The sequence below is a fragment of the Cervus elaphus genome, chromosome 22, assembly GCF_910594005.1.
Source record: "Cervus elaphus chromosome 22, mCerEla1.1, whole genome shotgun sequence".
NCBI lineage: Eukaryota > Metazoa > Chordata > Mammalia > Artiodactyla > Cervidae > Cervus > Cervus elaphus.
The window spans coordinates 21748240-21768210 of record NC_057836.1 but is presented as its reverse complement, the minus strand read 5'-3'; the positions used below and the strand labels follow the sequence as shown (position 1 = coordinate 21768210).

Below are 19971 nucleotides of genomic sequence, written 5' to 3'. Positions count from 1 at the left end.
GCAAAACAGAAATAGATCCACAGATATAGAAAACAAACTTATGGTTGGTTACCAAAGGGGACGTGGGAGGGAGGATAAATTAGGAGTTCGGGATTAACATATACACACTGTGCGTGTGTGTGATTACCACTCAGTCCTGTCCGACTCTTTGTGACTCCACAGACTGTAGCCCGCCAGGTTCCTCTGTCCATGGGATTCTCCAGGCAAGAATACTGGAGTGGGTTTCCGTGCCCTCCTCCAGGGACCTTCCCAACCCAGGGATCGAACTCAGGTCTCTGGCATTGCAGGAGGATTCTTTACTGTCTAAGCCACCACACACACTACTAGATATAAAATAGTATATATAAAAAAGACAACAAACAAGGACCTACTGTGTAACACAGGAAACTATACTCAATATTTTATAATAACCTATAAGGGAAAAGAATCTGAAAAACAATATGTATACACACACACACAGATATATGACTGAATCACTTGGCTGCATACCTGACTAACCCAATACTTATATGTAAATCAATATAAACATTGTAAAACATCATAAATAAATTTTTAAAATACAGGTTTTTCACAGGAACTTCTATTCTTAAGGCGGTTTGAGATTCATCAGCCGACATCCTTATCGGGGTTCCCCACGTCTGCCAACGCACAGGGGAAGGGAGAAAGGGGGTCATTTAATAGAAATAGCCATAGAGAAGGATTCCAGAAGCCCAGTCTGGTCCCAGCTCTGCCTCGAAACAAATCATGCCTCTGAAACCAGAGAGAACCCAGGACAAAACGTCGGGCAGAAAGAATTCTAACACCCCATGAGAGAGGGTGTGAAATTGTGTGAAACCATGACCCCCGAGGGCTTCCCCGGTGGCTCAGATGGTAAAGAATCTGCCTGCAATGTGGGAGGCCTGGGTTCGATCCCTGGTTTAGGAAGATCCCCTGGGGGAGGACATGGCAATCCACTCCAGTATTCTTGCCTGGAGAATCCCAGGGACAGAGGAGCCTGGCGGGTTACAGTCCATGGCAAAGAGTCAGACACGACCGAGTGACTCAACACAGCACATAAGCCTGCGGGCTGTGCTCCTTCCTGCCCCTCATCACTGTTCCTCGGTTCCCTTTCTCTGCACTGTTGTAAGCCTGTTGGTCCATACTACCCACTTCAATATTTAACTCCCATGAGGTTGAGAAATCTACATTTCTATTTATTAGAATACGTTCAGATCAGAGTAATTTCCTTTGAACTGGGGCTAGATTTGGCAACGTCCTGAAAAGAAAGGCCAACAGATCAGTTTGACTTATTGGAAAACACCAGGGAACGAAATGTCTCAAATGGGCCCATCTTCCTTATCTTTTGGCAGATTTCAATGAAATTGAGGATACAAAAGTTACAGATGCCGTACATGCTGGGCCGTTGTTGTTGAATTGCTAAGTCATGTCTGACTCTTTGTGACCCCATGGACTTTAGCCTACTAGGCTCCTCTGTCCATGGGATTTTCCAGGCAAGAATACTGGAGTAGGTCACCATTTCTTCCTCCAGGGGATCTTCCTGATCCAGGAATCGAATCTGCGTCTCCTGCATTGCAGGCGAATCTTTACCACTGAGCCACCTGGGATTATACCATCCTTACCTGAAAGTTCCCCCATATTTTTTTTTAATCACATGGCGATCAAAAGGAAGAAAGGCACAGTGATATACAAAATGAACATCAACGGCAACTGTCTCCTGGAGAGAAAAGAACATCTTATTCCCTGGACCAGCAGGGATATATCTTCTAGAGAGATGGGACAAACACACAGCTAAGTACATGTGGATAAATGATTGTGACTTTGCAGAGCTAAATATACGAAAGCAGAGAGAAGGCTGTCACAAACATGGAGACAATAACCAGGTGGAAAAAGCATTTTTACTGGGAAAGTTCCTAAGGGGAGGAGACCTTCCAAGCACTGTTTTGAAAGTGGGAGAGAGCCACGTTTAGGCAGATGTGCCCACTCAGTCTGTATATAATCACCCTCCTTTTTAGTCTTGGCACTGAATAATATTAAAACTGTATCCAGTATTACAGAAGACAGTCCACTTGGTTTCAAGGTGGCCATCTGACTGGCAAAGCTTAAAGGAGGGACTGAATCTTCTTACTAAAGCAACGTATGAGCTGAGGGTTGGTGGTATAGGGCTTAGCATAGCTGTCTTCCAAAGCATCAGATGGGTCCAAAATTCAAATCATTTCATATAGAAACCACTGTAATATACTTTGCATCCATTACATCTCACATAACCCTCACATAACCCAGTGCAGGAGCTATATACTAGTGGCCCATATTTTCAGCTGAGCAAACTGAGCCTTGGAGGTTAAATAATATGCCAAAAGTCACAGAACTAAATCGTGGCAGAGACAGAATTCAAACCCAGTGGGCAGGTCCACTGAATTAAAAAAAAAATTTTAACCACTGTGCTAGGTACGTAGAAGAATACCAAGACATTAGATCTCTAATACTGCTACTGCTACTGCTAAGTCACGTCAGTCCTGTCCGACTCTGTGCGACCCCACAGACGGCAGCCCACCAGGCTCCCATCCCTGGAATTCTCCAGGCAAGAACACTGGAGTGAGGTGCCATTTCCTTCTCCAATGCATGAAAGTGAAAAGTGAAAGTGAAGTCTCTCAGTCGTGTCCGACTCTTCGCGACCCCATGGACTGTAGCCTACCAGGCTCCTCCGTCCATGGGATTTCCCAGGCAATAGTACTGGAGTGGGTTGCCATTGCCTTCTCCGGATCTCTAATAAGATAAACCTAAAAAATAAAGACTTGCCCCCAAGGACTTCCTGGGTGGTCCAGCAGCTTAAGACTCCATGCTCCCAATGCAGCGGACTGGGTTTGATCCCCGATCAGGAAACTAGATCCCCTATGCCATAACTAAGAGCTCGCATATGGCAACAAAGACTTGGCACAGCCAAATAAATTAATAAAAATAATTTTTAAAAAATCAATATTAAAAAAAAAGACTTCCCCCCAGATCATCCAAAATAACACTATACTATGCTGCAGCATAATAAAAAGTGTTTCTCTACCAGCATCCATTCAAATAAAAATTTTGTTTGGTACAACTCTATCTGCTCTCCCCAGTTGTGTGTGTGTACATGTGTGTGTGGTGTGTACACGTGTACACTGTAGCTGCATCATCTCTCTATTTAGAGGGAGAACTGCTTGTAGGGGACTGGCTGTTTTCTCCGAGAAGAGACCTCTGATCTCCATCAGCCCCCTGTGGAACTCTTTCTTCCCCAAGAACAGATGGCCAGGGATGGCCATGAGTAAGCCCAGTGCTTATCACTAGAAAGCAAGTACGTGAAAGCAGCTGGGGGCACAGACAGGGCAGAGAGTGCATTCCTGGGGTGAAAAGACACAGAAGTACAAAGCTGGCTCTTTGACATGTACTGTGTTGATAGAGTTATCTTGGAAAGGGAAACACTACTCTGTGACCCCAGACTGGTCCTGAATGCTGGGGTGGGTGAACTCCACCGTCCAGGCAACAACTGAGTGGGACAGAGGTCACCAGGATTATTCCCCTCCTCTGGGTACAGATTCAGGCCTGCCCTCTTAGCCAACTGGACGTGCCATGAAGGAAGGACAATGGACATCACTAAGGACCAAAGACCCAACTGACCGGGGGGCAGAGCTTGGAAGTGACTGGAAATGACTTTTTTGGTCTACCTATGACAGTCTTTTTGGTGTCAGGGAGCAGTTTGGTGGTGACGGTTTTCAGATGCTTCAAGTGCATTACATATATCGTATACTGTCCCGTGGACTGCAAGGAGACCAAACCAGTCAATTCTTAAGGTAATCAACCCTGAATATTCATTGGAAGGACTGACACTGAAGCTCCAATACTTTTACCACCTGACCACAAACAGCCTGATTGGAAAAGACGCTGATGCTGGGACAGACAAAAGGCAGGCAGAGAAGGGGATGACAGAGGATGAGATGGCTGGATGGCATCACGGACTCAACGGATGTGAGTTTGAGCAAACTCCAGGAGATGGTGAAGAACAAGGAAGCCTGGAGTGCTGCACAGTCCATTGGGTCACAAAGAGTTGGACACAAGTTAGCAACTCAACAACAACTTATTTCTATTATTATTACATCAGCTCCACCTAAGATCATCAGCTGTTAGATTCTGGAGGCCAGGGACCCCTGATCCATAACCCTCGAAACTGAAGACACTCCCAAAACACAGGCACTTTTGATCTCTCATGGCGTCCACTGAACTGAACGCAGTGCAAGCTCCCGTCAAAGCCAACCACTTGCCAGGGCCTAAGTGTGCCAGACCCTTCAGACCTCTAACTTCCCCCAAAACAGTCCACCCCATCCTCCCCCGTCTGTCCTGTGAGCTCGTGCTCAGTTTCCAAACATCAGATCCAATGCATTCTCCTCCTCCCACCCCCAGAAGCCTTCTCTCCCAGGGAGAGGTAAGCCCCCTCCCTCTGTGACCTAAGTGTTACAGCACACCTCATTAATGCATTAAAATGCTCACTTTGATCATATCCTCTCCGGACTAGATAGGAAGCTCTTTAAGGGCAAGAAGCCTGCCTTATTGAGATGGCACCTGCCTGGTTTGTGGTAGGTGCTAAACAAAACAGTGCAAAGGACCGACCTGAGTAGACACATGGAAGCATCAAGAGACTGGTCTCAGAGGGACATGGTTTTCCCATCGAAGAGTTTAAAATATAAGTCAAAGTCAGCAAGCACTGACTGCGTCGAAGCCACGTATAAGGAAAGTGCCTGCTGGGTGCTGTCAGAGTCATTTCAAGCATCAGGGTGGGACTGGGAAGATGGTTGGAGGAATAAGGCAGAAACAAGACGGTGTCTGGTCTCATACGAAGTTTATGTGCTACTTCTTCACATCCAACTGAATTAAAAAGCACTGAGATTTCGCTTCCATTAAATGTTCCCCCAGCTCACAGAACTGATGGTTTCCAAAAAAATGAGGGAGGTCAGATATACAAAGCAATCCCCTGCACACGGATAACTGATCCTATGTATGAGCATACTTACAGCAAACATGTTTGCAATTATCAAAATCCCAGCACCAATCTATGAGCACATCATCGGGAGGCTGAATGACTAAACAGAGCATCACCACGTAAGGGAACATTCTAGAGCAGATAAAGCAATGACGCACAGTGACATGGAGCAATGCAGATGAACAACAGCAGTGAAAACGTTAAGCAAAAAAGACTCCAAAGATTATACATAGCCTGATACCCTTTCTATGGTGTTAAAAAGACAACTAAAATTAAATACACATCTGTATCGACACATACTTTTTGTATGTTTCACGGAGTCCCTTTTAGGACTCCTTTGGTGAGAGAGAGAACAGAAAGGAAAGTAAGGGATGACGCACACAGGATTCAGGTGACGCATTACTTTGGGGATGGGAAGGAAGGGGACTAAGATGTGGGGAGGACCATCATCCAATCACATGTAGGTTATATTTTTTGTCTTTTTAAATTTATTTTTTCTTTTTAAGTTAAAAAATATTTAATTTACAATATTACATTAGTTTCAGGTGTATAGCATAGTGATTCAGTACTTTTATAGATTATACTCCATTTAAGGTTATTACAAAATAATGGCTATAACTCCCTGTGTTGTCCAATATCTTTGTTGTTTATCTATTTGCTTCATAATATAGTTTGTATCTCTTAATGCCATGCCCCTATTTCCCCCTCCTCCTTCCTTCTCCCCTCTGTATCCAGTAGTTTATTTTCTATATAGGTGAGCACGTGTTGGTTAGCTTTAAGATCCCAGCTTTTGTTTCAGGAGATCAGTTTATGGTTACTTATTATTTTAATTTAAATAAAATATAAAGAATGTATAATGAAGTGAACGTATGAAAGTTGTTAGTCACTCAGTCATGTCTAACTCCGTGAGCCCACGATTATAGCCTGTCAGGCTCCTCTCTCCATGGGATTCTCCAGGCAAGAATGCTGGAGTGGAAAGCCATTCCTTTCTCCAGGAAATCTTCCCAACCCAGGGATCAAATCTGGGTCTCCCGCATTGCAGGCAGATTCTCTACCATCTCAGCCACCAGGGAAGCATTTAGGAAATATCATGAAGTAAGGACTATGATTAACCCAACTCTTTATATAGAAGTCCACTAGCAAAACAAAACAAAAAAATAATTAAGTTAAAGGAACATCGTAGCATGGTGCCTGCATCTATGCAAAATACAAAGTGTCCTGTAAGGGGGTGAGAAGTGCATAGAGAGGTTAACTCATGCCCCATTCTGTACTTTCCCCTGGCAGCCAGGGTGACTCCAGCCTAGGTTACCAATTGAAAAAAGGCAAGAAATCTGCATCCACATGCCCCAGTGTCAATCCTCAGAGCCCTCTTTTTCCTCTTGGCACTGGTGGGAAGAACGCAAGCCCTGGAGAACGCAGGATACACATGGGTTACCTCGGCACAACACAGCACTCATAGACCAGCACCAATCTCATCTTTGAATATTCTGACTCTTTCCAAATGGCATCATAAATTCATGCTTGTGACACTGAGGATGTGGAGCTTTTGGCAAGAATATCCCTGTATTTGCACATGAAAATCAATCAGTTCTACCTTCTTCCAGAAGTTAAACTAAGCAGACCAAGCTCTCGGGATGGCCTGGACCATATGCCCTGGACAAAAGGTGCAGCAGAGGTCTGAGAAACACAGAGGATGGAGGCAAGGCTCCCAGTGGGAGACAAAGGACTCTGGAGAGGAGGCACCCCAGGGGGAAACATGGTCAGCCAGGACAGTGAAATGCATTCAGTGTCTACACACACACAAAACATGGCAAAGAATGCCTGCTGCTCCCAACTCCCTCCAACCAAGCCCCTAACCTGAAATTTTAGCTGCTGGTAGTTGATTTTGTTCTTTTATAAAAACCTAGGTGGCAAAACACTAGAACCAGAAAGGCAAATCCTGTCTGCTCACCTAAACCTGCCCGTTAGCATAACTGTGGACACTCCCATGCCAGGATGACGGCAAACAATCCAAGTTTTCTTCCTGGAGGAGACTGGAGAGGAGGTAGGAGTGTTGTCGCTCAGTCGTGTCCAACTCTTTGCGACCCATGGTCTGTAGCCTGCCAGCACGCTCCATCCGTGGCATGTCCCAGGCAAGCATACTGGAGTGGCTTGCCTTTTCCTTCTCCAGGGCATCTTCCCAACCCAGGGATTGAACCTGGGTCTCTGGCATTGCAGGCAGACTCTTAACCATCTGAGCTACCAGGGAAGCCCTGGAGAGGAGGTAGACCATAATTTAAAATAAAACAGTAAGGTAAATGTTGTGTGCTGTGCCTTTAAACACTAAAGCATGCTTAACCATCCCCCAATCCCACCACTGCTCTCCAAGTCCCACATTTCAAGCAAATCCCTTTCTCTATTTACCTTGGCTTTGGGGGGAAGTCTTCAATAGTACAAAACTGTACTATGGTACTCCTCGCCCTCCAAACACGGATGTTCACGCTACTTCCACACCCCCAGCAAACACCCTACATTTTCCTGCCTGACTGGGCCTTTCCTTTCCTGCCCTGGGCCTCCTTCCCAGTAAATAATCTTGGTGAGATCTTGCCAAAACATTTCTTAATCACATATTTTCCTGGTCTAAACATTTATAGATAGGGAAAGCAACCTTTGTTTCCAGTCCTTCCCACACTTACAGGAGCCCCAAATCCTCCAAAGTGAAGCTTTGTCTTCTTCAAGTGACTCCCCTCTTAGGCTTTATTTTTGACCCTTATTTTGACTCTAGATGAATCTAATCAGCGTAAAGTAGAAAACTGTGGCCACTCCCCATAACCTTGATCTCTAAATACACGCAGTCCTGAGCAGGTGATCACAAAGGATTCCTCTACCTGGGCCCTGGGGAGGACCCAGAATCAGACCTGGAAGGGCAGCTGGGACTACAATTATTCTGGAAGGTTCTCCATGTGCCACCACCTTTCTCCCAAGTTTCTAAGGTTGCTCTGAAATGTGGTTTTGCATTCTTTGGCCCCAAATCCAGAGAAGAGTCAAGGGATCTCAGAGCGGTAGTGACATCATCTGGGGCTCTCCCTTCTGCCAGGCAGGTTACTCTCCAGCACTTAGCTGCTAAAAAGACATGTGGGGCACCAAGCCCATACAGCCTGATGACAGAGATTTGGTAGTTATTGATCCCTCCAGGCCAAGGGAGGAAGGGCTAGCAGGAAATCAGGTAAACTCCTGGACAGCCACAAGTATGTATATTAGTTGCTCAGTTGTGTCCGACCCTTTGCAACCCTATGGACTGTAGCCTGGTGAGCTTCTACGTTCATGGAATTCTCCTGCAAGAATACTGGAGTGGGTAGCCTTTCCCTTCTCCAGGGGATCTTCCCAACCCAGTGATCGAACCTGGGCCTCCTACATGGCAGGCGGATTCTTTACCATCTGAGCCACAAGGGAAGCCCTGGAGAGTCGCAAGACTCAAGCCAGAGTAGTTGCCCTGCAGCACACCCAGCATTCACTGTGAGAGCCATTCTCCCAGGGGGCTGGGTGACCATGTAATTTTCCTGTGCGGTTCACTCACTGTTTCTCCATTGCTTTTTTACCATGGAGTCCGAATGCCTCTGACTTGCACTGAAAGCCTTTTAAATATGCCTCTGAAACCTCACCGTTCGCTCTTTCCCTGTCTACTCCAGCATCCTCCTTTGCCCACAAGGTGCCCCCTGCAGCAGGTATGCAGATTGGTATGGATGAGACTATGGCTCTGGAGTCAGGCAGCCTGGAATCTAATAGGGGCTCCACCATCTCCTTGGCCTGTGACCCTGGGCCAGTGAGCAAACCTTGCCTCAGTTTCCTCATCTGTAAAGTAGGAGTCATAATGTCCATCTCACACGGCTGACGTGAAGACTGAGTAAACACCTGTAAAATCCTCAAACAGTACTGAATACACAGTAAGCACTCGATAAATGTTGCCTGTTGTCATTATTCTTCTAGTTCTACTGCAATGAACTCTCTCCCTCTTTTAAATCCCTTCAGCAGGACTTCCCTGGTGGTCCAGTGGTTAAGACTTTGCCTTCTAATGCAGGGAATGTGGGTTCAATCCCTGTAGGGAAGCTAAGATCCCAAATGCCCCAGGGCCAAAAAAAACACCAAGAACAAAACGTAAAGCGGAAGCAATATTATACCAAATTCAATAAAGACTTTTAAAATGGTCCAAAAAAAACTTAAAATAATAAACCTCTCTAGCACACATTCGCAATTGGTGTTCCTTACATATGTTTTTTGATGAAACTTACATATGTCTCATCTCCCCATCAGGCTACAAGTTCCTTGGAGGTAAAGACTGCAGCGCATGTGTTTTTCTTTCCCTGCAATGTTTGAAAGGGTCTTAAATGCAAGAACACAATAAATGGTGGCTACTTAACAACAACACATTCATAGCCATGAAGCTCTACTTAGGCTATAGCCATACTAAGTCCTTCACATGCATTAGCTCACTTAGTCTGTTGATTTCTCATACTCTGTGAACTTGACTGAGTGTTGAACTCCCAAAGATGTGTCTTCCTAATTTTTTATTTAAAAAAAAAATTGCCAAGCAAACTTAAATATTAAGGAAAACAGATATTACAGAGCATTGAGAATCACAGCCAAGTTGTTGATATGCAATCTTGTATCACTCCAAATTCATCCCAGACTTCTCCTGACAATCAAGGTGTACAGAATGATCTCTGAAGGGCATGAGCTCATAAAAGAGAAAATGGGGAATTCCTGACAGATGTAAACAATAATTTTCTGGTTTGCCTTTGACAGCTTCAGGCCCCGAAAGAGTGGTTAAGTAAATAAAGACAAACTGAATCTACCATAAACTATCTAACCCACCTACGGGTATCACAGCTCCTGGGAAGAAAAATCCAATAGTTAGTCCCTGAGGGAATACACGGGCACTGATGTTTAGCAGATGAAGAAGATAAATGAGGATAAGTAGTAATTTCATACATTGCAAAACTATCCACAGACTTTAATGTACCTAATGGTTAAACCTAAAACACCAGAACCCTTTTTAGGAGTGAAGATGATATAGCTTTCTAGATTAAATCAAAGATAACATTTTAAGTTGTCTTACGACACAATGGAATTTTACTTTGGGTTACATTCAGTGATGAATACAAACCTTGAAGCTGTTCTTGTACAAAGAAAATATGTGAATCAACAAATAATCTCCTCTGTGGACGAAATGAAATGTCTACCAATGTTTAGTCTGACTGTGGCTGGCTGTGTTTGAAGAAAGGCTAACAAACTCTGTGTGTATATGTAAAGAATGCTTCTTTCAAATGCTTCTTTTAATGACTGAAGAGAAAAATGCTAGAATCATCCACTTTTGTTCAATCATTTGAAATTAATACCCCATTTTATCTTTATTACAGAAAAGATTAAGACAAGAATGTACCCTAATTTGCTATCACATTTAAATGAAATTTGACAAAGACCATCCTCCCTTTGCATCCACTCCCTTCTCCCAATTACCCACGTATATATTCATATGCTCATGAAAATATACACTTGTGTATGTGTATCGTTGGTTCCTATACATTCATTTCCCACTTCCTGGTTTTTACCCAGAGAAGAAGAAGTATTAAAAAGTTACAGGAAAAAAAAGTTGTCACTTTTAATTTACCCAGAATCAGGAAGTGCTCACAGTCTCAAGAGGGAAACTGTCCTGCAGAAATTAGAGCTCTATTATTATAAACAGAGAAGGATTCAAGCCCTTAGCAGCTTATATATTTTAAAAGGTCTTTAAGTAGCCTGAATTTTCCGCTTTTTTTTTTTTTTTCTGAAATGTCCAGGGGCAATTAAGCATAACTGACAAAGAAATAAGCCAAAAAATATCACCGAGTTCAATATCAGAGGCTTCCCTGGTGGCTCAGTGCTAAAGAATCCGCCTGCCAATGCAGGAGACACAGGTTCGATCCCTGGTCTGGGAAGATTCCACATGCTGCAGCGCAACTAAGTCCGTGAGTCACAACTACTGAGCCTGTGCTCTAGAGGTTGGGAGCCACAACTACTGAGCCCATGAGTTGAAACTACTGAAGCCCGCTCGCCCTAGAGTCCATGCTCCAAAACAAGAGAAGCCACCACAATGAGAAGCCTGAGAACCTAGACAGTAGACCCCACTTGCTGTGACTACAGCAACGAAGACCCAGCACAGCCAAAAAATAAATAAAATTATTTTTTAAAAATAGTTCAATATCAGTGTACTCTGGATGCTTCTTTCTACTGACCTTGCCAAGAAGGGAAACACTGAAAAGTTACATATTACAGATGATAACTAAAGCCAATACAAACGGTGAAAGTTTGCTTGGTTGGATGACATGCTGACTGACACATCCATCTGCCTTGGAAGCTGCTCCCAGCTCCTGCTTCCCATGGGTCTTGGCTCCTAGGACGCCTCCCCAGGGCTCCGCTGACCACCGTACCTGGAACAGCCCTGCCCTCCACCTGGGCTGTTGTGTTACCCACAGTGTTTGCTGCCCAGCATTCAAAGAAATGATGTTGGTTTTGTTCTACTCCTTTTGTGTCTGTCTCCTCACTCCAGAACACTGGCTTACATATATTAAAACCTTCCAGGCTTTACCTTTATAAGCTGTGTTCTTAATGCCTAAAACACTAGGTTATCATATTTGAATTCAGTTTTTAATTAGGTAACATGAAGGAATTACTGTTAGCTTTGTTAGGAGTGCTAATGACATTTTGTATATTGGAAAAAAATCTGTTAAAGACACATACTTCAGTATTTATAGGAAACACCATGGAAAGGATGGAAAAATAATCCAATAATAATCCCAAAATAACAGGGCGGGAAAGAGTTGAGAAGGGCAGCCATAGGATCTACAAAGAACGAGATTAGTCATGAACTGATCAGCACTGAAAATGACTGATGAGCATATACAGTCCATTCTACTGTTCTCTTTACTTCGGAAAATTTCTCTAATGAAATCTTCAGCTTAACTGAAAAGATGAAACAGGTCGTTTTCCATATATTTAACTGAATACTTATTTGATCTTAGGGTAGAGAAAGCCTAAGTCAAAAATCAAAGGAGAAAACCCACAAAGAATTGTTTTCAAAGCTAAATAAAATTAGATGCTCACTGAGTTTATCAAATTAGCAATGAGTCAAAGCAAGCCACAGATGAGAATTCATCTATGACGCACTGATTTATCTACCATTAAAGGGGGGAAAAAAAACCATTTTATCACTTACAATTATTGTGTAAGTTATTGAAAGAACGTTTAGATACACACATGACGCTTACATTCATCTTGGGCAAATACTACAAGGAAAAATGAGTGAAATTAATTGGTCATGCTGTTACTAAAATTTCTCACATGCAGGGCCAACTTCCTTGAATCACTGTGACTCCGTTGTTCATGTCTGTAACAAATGACCATCCTTATTCTCTGTCCATGTGTCAACACACATCTGAGGGATTAATTATCAATTCATTTTGCAACACAGTGTTTAGGAAGGTCAGGCTTTTCTTTATGCCCATGTTTGCATAGTAATGAATGAAATGCCTCTTCCAGGAGGCATTTATTTAGTTCCTTCCAAAAGGAACTAAACACGGAAATTTCGGAGGGAACTTTATGAAGTACATTCTATTGTATGGAACCCCACAAGAAAACCAGTAACATCGGGAAGAAAGTAACAACAATTCTTGAGGGAATTTTTCTGTGGGCAGTCTGTTTCTGAGTTTATGTTCTGATGACATTTCTAGGAAGACAAACTTTAAACTCGGGTTCATGGTTTGCCCTCAGTTCTTTGAGACATGAGAGTTACAGAAAGGAACAGTCAGACTTAAAAAGAAGTCTGATGGGGAAGTTGTTGCCCACTCTCTTTTTTCTATTCCTAGTAGTTGGAGCCTACCTGTAAATCAGACAATTAGTTCTAAAGGAAATCAGTCCTGAATATTCATTGGAAGGACTGATGCTGAAGCTGAAGCTCCAATACTTTGGCCACCTGATGCAAAAAACTGACATATTGGGAAAGACCCGGATGTTGGGAAAGATTGAAGGCAGGAGGAGAAGGGGACAACAGAGGATGAGATGATTGGATGGCATCACCAACTTGATGGACATGAGTTTGAGTAAGCTCCGGGAGCTGGTGATAGACAGGGAAGTGCGGCGTGCTGCAGTCCAAGGGGTTGCAAAGAGTCAGACACAACTGAGCAACTGAACTGAACTGAACTGATAAATTAGACAGTGAGAGAGTCTACTGGAGAAGGGAATGGCTACCCACTCCAGTATTCTTGCCTGGAGAATTCCATGGACAGAGGAGCCTGGTGGGTTACAGTAGTCCATGGGGTTGCAAAGAGTCGGACACAACTGAGTGACTAACACACACCTATACACACAGTCTAGTGGTATATGCATCCTGGCTAAAAATGGAGCAATAAATGAGTTAATAATGGAAATACTGAATGAAATAATGAATTTCTCCAGAAAGGAAGAAAAACTTCATTTAATGTTAGAGTTCCTTTTACATTTTTATTTTACTTTTATTGCAGTATAATTTAAATGTCTCATTTATAATGGAGGCATCAGCATGAAAAGTGTGGCTACATCTGTGCGTTCACTGTGAGATGTGACGTGAAAACAGCCTGGTAGAAATTCAAAGAAATTTCATGAGCTTATGTCTAGTAAACTGAATCTAATCAAGGCAGAATCTTTAAATAAGTGCGAGCCTTTGGGTTTCCCTGCTGGTCCAGTGGTTAAGAACTCACCTTCCAATGCAGGGGACACAGGTTCAACTCCTGGTCAAAGAAGAGTCCCACATGCCTCGTGCTAACGAAGCCTGTGTGATGCAACTGCTGAAGCCTGAGGGTCCTCGAGCCTCCACAAAAGAGAAGCCACCACAATGAGAAGCCTGTGCACCACAATTAGACAGCAGTCCCCACCCCCTGCAATAAGAGAAAGCTTGAGCGCAGCCACAAAGACCCACTGCAGCCATGAATAAATAAATACATTTAAAAGAACAACAGAGTGCTAGCGTTGACAAAGTGCATATACAGATATAGATACAGTACGGATTTGCTCACTGAATTGTGGTCTGAAGCCTTTAGCCACTGGTGACAGTGAATATCATCCTTACAGTCAGGAACTTCATTCCTGACTTCAGTCTTCCCTCTTGATTTTTTTGGCACCATCCCATGCAAATCACCGGAGAAGGCAATGGCAACCCACTCCCGTACTCTTGCCTGGAAAATCCCATGGACGGAGGAGCCTGGTGGGCTGCAGTCCACGGGGTGGCGAAGAGTCAGACATGACTGAGCGACTTCACGTTCACTTTTCACTTTCATGCATTGGAGAAGGAAATGGCAACCCACTCCAGTGTTCTTGCCTGGAGAATCCCAGGGACGGGGGAGCCCAGTGGGCTGCCGTCTATGGGGTCGCACAGAGTTGGACACCACTGATGCGACTTAGCAGCAGCAGCAGCAGCATGCAAGTCACTGGACTTTGTGGTTTAAGATGTGTGAAAACAAACCAAAAAAATACCAGAAACCCACCAGAAAGGGGCATAACACTGAAAAGTATTAATAGCTAACTTCAACTATGTTAAGAAATGACTGTCTAAGGCCATAGACCTCAAATCTCTAGCACAGTGTAATGGAAAGAAAAGGGTGGGGGGCATCTGAGTCTGCTCCTCAATATACGAGCCAAACAAAAACTAACCTGAAAAACAAAGAAACCCAACCAACTTGATAGTGTTTCAGCTGCTATGGAACCCAGATGCATGTGGCTTAGAGTTGCCTCAGCCTGACAAAGACCACTCTCATCTTCACATGTGGGGAGCATGCTGCCCATGTTACAAAGCAATGAAGCCTACATTCAGTGGGATGCACAGAAGAGAGGCTGGCCTGGCAGGCTTCCAGAGAAAAGTTCAGCTCGCTTCTGTACCACCGGGAAGCATAGACCACATCTGGAGGACCGTGAACTTTCCTATAACACCTATACATGATACTAAAGATGAAGCATGTTTTCCTGGCCAACCCTGGGATCCAGAAGGAAAGATGCAGAAAGTAAGGAGCATCACAGTGTGTGTGTAAATGCTCAGTCGTGTCTGACTCTTGCGACCTCATGGGCTGTAGCCCACCAGGGTCCTCTGTCCATGGGATTTTCCAGGCAAGAATACTGGAGTGGGTTGCCATTTCCTCCTCCAGGGGATCTTCTCCATCCAGGGGTCAAACCTGAGTCTCCTGCATCTCCCGCATTGAGAGGCAGATTCTTTACCACTGAGCCACCTGGGAAGCCCACAGAGGCATGAAAAACCTTCTTAAACAAGCCTGAAATAAAAGGTCTGAGAGTCCCTTGAAGGAACTGACCTCTCTCTCTGCCTTCTCCTACTTCAAGGGAAACAGGGGGAATGATGGAGAGGTGGGGTGGCTGCTCAACAGCTGAGTCCTGACAGAGGCAAGACTGTCTAGGAGACCCCGGGAGCACTCAAATTATAGCCAGGAGGAGAAGTGGATCATCACACCATTGGGGAAATGCTCTAATTAATTTCCCAGCAGATCGCTTTGCTGCCGGAAGATGAAATAAGGACAGTCCGTCATTTTAACTAACACTCTGCTCCCTGTTCTTCCTCTCACGTGGCCCTTCGATAGAGGGAGTTAATCCCTGGCTGTGAGAAGATCAATGTGTTCAGCTGAGTCACATTATATTCGAGGGGTCTGCCCTGCTGCAGTCCCAGACCCAGCTGGACGTGGAATACGGACTTACTGGGATGAAGTTCGACTATAGCATCATCACTAAGGGGCAGAGGGGTTTTCCCAAAAACAGAGGACGTGGGGCTTCTCTGGTGGTCCAGTGATTAAGATTCTGCCTTGCAGTGCAAGGAACACTAGTTCGATCCCTGGTCTAGGAAGATCCCACGTGCCACAGAGCAACTAAGCCTGTGTGCCACAATTAACTGAGCCTGAGCACCTAGAGTCCGTGCTCCACAAGAGAAGCCCGCACGCCACAAGAAATAGCCCAGCTCGCCACAACTAGAGAAAGCAGTAATGAAGACCACCACCGCAGTCAAAAAATAAAATAAATCTTAAAAAAAGAGGATGCAAGACACTCCACCATCAGAAGTTGCTTAGAAATGAGAAAACAGTAAACATTGAAAATGTTAAATAATAGGCATGGATCAACTTTGCAATTTGGTTTCCAGATTTTTATTGATAGAGCTGAAATACACTGACTGCCCCCCAACAACTGTAGGGTTTTTATTTTTAGCGGCCACCACCTGAAGGGACCAGTGTAGTCCTCTTTGTTTCTCATGAGAACACACATTTTTTTAATAACTCACAGGCTGAGCAAAATGCTCCCCAAAAGCATGAGATATGAAAGATAGAAATCCCACAGCATCCTTTGAGCATTCAGAGGTCAAAACACCCTTCAAGTCAAAGAGCTATCAAGCTAGATGTCTCAACTTTTACACAGAAGAAAATTACCAACTGGAAATGTTGAGTCTCTGACCCAAAGCTTGTCCCAATTCCCAGCTGAGTACTAGTCTAAGTACCTTGTGATGAAAAATGAAAATGAAATCAATGAGAAGAGATCTGTAAACTCGAGAATAAGAGTAGTATGATGAGAAGCTGCGTGAGACCCACAGGATGTCATCATGATGAATCCCAGTGGGAGCGTGGTCCCTCCCCATGGACCCTGGAACAAGCATGCTTGAAAGTAAGGAACTGCCTGATCCTCTGGCTTTGACGCCTAGACAGAGACAATGGTCCATGGAAGATACACATCACTGAATGTTACCAGTGAGGGAAATTCTTCCTAAACATGCCAGAGGAGATGAATGAGAGAATGACAAAACTAAATGCAGTCAAATCCCGTGATGGCCCCATTTAAAAGAGGATTTATTTATAGACTGAAGAGACATCAAGATCATTTAACATTCCCTAAGTGAACTTTGCGGCAGCCTTGCATAGAAGACCATTCACACAACCGTCTGACCTTACTATGGTTTCAATGCTGAGATCAAAGAGGTAGGTGCGTGCTTAGTCGATTCATTCATGTCCAACTCTGTGTGACCCTATGGACTGTAGCCCGCTAGGCTCCTCTGTCGATGGGATTCTCTAGGCAAGAATACTGCAGTGGATTGCCAGGCCCTCCTCCAGGCGATCTTCCCAACCCAGGGATCTTACAGCTCCTGCACTGGCAGGCGGGTTCTTTACCACAAGCACCACCTGGGAAGCCCCAAAGAGGTGGGTAAAAAGGAAAAAAAAAAATCCTTCAAGACATGATCTTTGGAATTTGCCTGGCAGTCCAGTGGTTAAGTCTTCACCTTCCAATACAGGGAGTGAGACTTCAGTCCCTCATCAGGGACCTAAGATCCCACATGCCTCAGGGCCAAAAAACCAAAATATAAAACAAAAGCAGAATTGTACCAAATTCAATGAAGACTTAAAAAAAAAAAAAAAAGGCATGATCTTTTCCCAAATGTGTTTATTCTTTATTTTCCGCACATTCAGGCCACGGTGAAGATTTTACACACTTATACACACACACACACACACATCCTACAATGAACAAGAACACTGTCTTTTCAACTCAAATGTCGTTAATAACTCAAATGAATGCTCTAGCTTGCTTGGACAATAACGGCAAAAAAGAGGTAGGGTCAGAGCAGAAAAAAGGTGACTCCAAGAAGAGAAAGGTATTTCTTCTCGTGAGATGAGATGAAACTGGAGGAAGAAGGTGTCAGCCCGTGCGTTGTGGAGAACATGGCCTAAAAAAAACAGAATGAACCTCGCCTTGCCAACCACCTAGATCTGTGAGCCTCGATAGCTAATGAAACTGTGTGGTCACCTCCAGATTAAACACTCAGTATACTTCTTCCCAGATCTCAGGGGGTTTCTTTACCTCGGCATCCATGGTAGAAAGCATCACACTTTTACAACCTTTGTAATAAGGCCAGGCTCTCCTTCATTCTCTGGGGCCTCCAAGCACGCTCTCTTTTTCTTCTATTTTCTTGTCCAAAGTTCTTATATTCATTAGATGATATCTGTGGTACTTGGTCATTCATAAGCCTTATTCTTTAACTGATTCAGCAGCAAACATGCATCAAGTACCATGTCTACTGTTTACAACAGTCAAGACATGGAAACAATCTAAATATCCATCCACAAATGAATGGATAAAGATGCAATATACATACAAGGGAATATTACTCAGTCATAAAAAAGAATGAAATAATGCCACTTGCAGCAACATGTATGGACCTAGTGATTGTCATGCTAAGTGAAGGAAGTCGGGAGACAAATCCCATGTGATATCAATTATAAGTGGAATCTGAAATATGACACAAATGAACTTATCTACGAAACAGGAATAGAGAAGAGACTTGTGGTTGTCAAGGGGCAGGGAGGATTTGGGAAGAGATGGACTAGGAGTTTAGGGTTAGCAGATACAAACTATTACACATAGAATGGATAAACAACAAGGTCCTACTATATAGCACAGGGAACTATATTCAATATCCTGTGATAAACTGTAATGGAAAAGAATATGAAAAAGAATATACATACATACAGATAACCATACATATGTATATAACAAACACACACTACTGTATATAGATAACCAACAAGGACCTTCCGTATAGCACAGGGACCTCTACTCAATATTCTGGGATAACCTATTAGAAAAGAGTCTTATAAAGGATGGATATATGTACATGTATAACTGCATCACTTTGTTGTGCACCTGAAAATAACATTGTAAATCAACTATACTTCAATAAAATAAAAATTTTTTAAAATGTGCTGTGTGCTAGACACCCCATGGGCCCTGGGTTGTAGAGACGGGTACAATATGGATGTCCGTCCAGAAGAGTCTGGACCAGGTGCAGGCCCCACAGCGAGGGGCCAAACGCCACAGCCCCCTGCAGGAGGGACCGGGGAGAGCTGGGGCACAGAGCTCTGCCAGGGGGTTGGAGGGCTTGAGAGAGCTGGAGGATGAACAGGGGTTTGTCAGGTGGGATGTGATGAATGTTAACATAGCAGATGCTCTCAGCAGCTCTATAAAGCAGGTGTTACTCTCCTCACAGCAATCCTAGGTAGGTGCTACTATCCTTCTTTTAGAGTGAAGAAATGGGAAGATTAAAGAGGATAAATGACTGGTCCCCTAAGTCACAAAGTGGCACTAACTTGACTCCATTACACAACCAAGCTGCTGAGTCAGAGGCCTGTCTTCTTCACCATGGACATTCCAACGGTATCCTGAACATCACACATAGGTGCTCAGTATTTATCCAGTTAATCCATGTTGCTGGACTCCCATCTCTCATGTTCTTTCAGCTACATCCCAAGATACCAACCAAGAAAGGTTAAGATAAACATATTATCTGGCCAACTGCTTAGGAAACAAGAAACAGGTCTCCATATAGGGTCATCATTTCAGGCCAAAGGTAGTGTGTGTCTGTATGTGTATGCGTGTGTGTATGTATGTGTGTGCACGTGTGTGTGTATGTATGTATATTTTTGAAGCAACAGGATACGTGTGCTATTCTCTTATTCAGAACCAGGAAAGAATTTGGATTCTCAGCAGGACTTCAGTTCAGCTTTGTAATTACTGGCAGAGAGACAGGGAAAAGAAGAAAGTGGTGGTGATAGAGGAGAAGAGGGAGGAGAAGAGAGAGGAAAAGTTCCTGAAAAGCCAGATCCATCTATTTCCTCTCCTTTTCCAGAGACAACTAGAATAGATCTGTGAGGACTTTTCCTGTCTTATAGGAACATCCAGAGAACTGCAGTGTCTTTGCAGAAAGGACCAAATGATAAAGGAGACCTTCCTTCAGATGATTGGGTTTGGATTTCACAGTAAGCAGAAAGTCCATTAAAAAAAAAAAAAACAAAAACACTGCAACTCATGCATAACTCAAGATTCTGAATTCAGAACTAAAAATAAAAAACTCCATGATGTCCTCTGCATAAGCAAACTTGTGA

General features: G+C 43.8%; 1 protein-coding gene and 1 long non-coding RNA gene across 3 annotated transcripts in view; one reads left to right on the top strand and one right to left on the bottom strand.

Moving 5' to 3' along the window:
- ETV6 (ETS variant transcription factor 6) overlaps positions 1–19971 on the bottom strand; it is a 276055-nt gene that overhangs the window by 225864 nt on the left and 30220 nt on the right. The window lies entirely within an intron of this gene.
- Positions 27–18547, top strand: LOC122680202. The gene is made up of 3 exons (XR_006336656.1): positions 27–47; positions 13144–13151; positions 18392–18547. It is a non-coding gene; the product is annotated as an uncharacterized LOC122680202 (long non-coding RNA).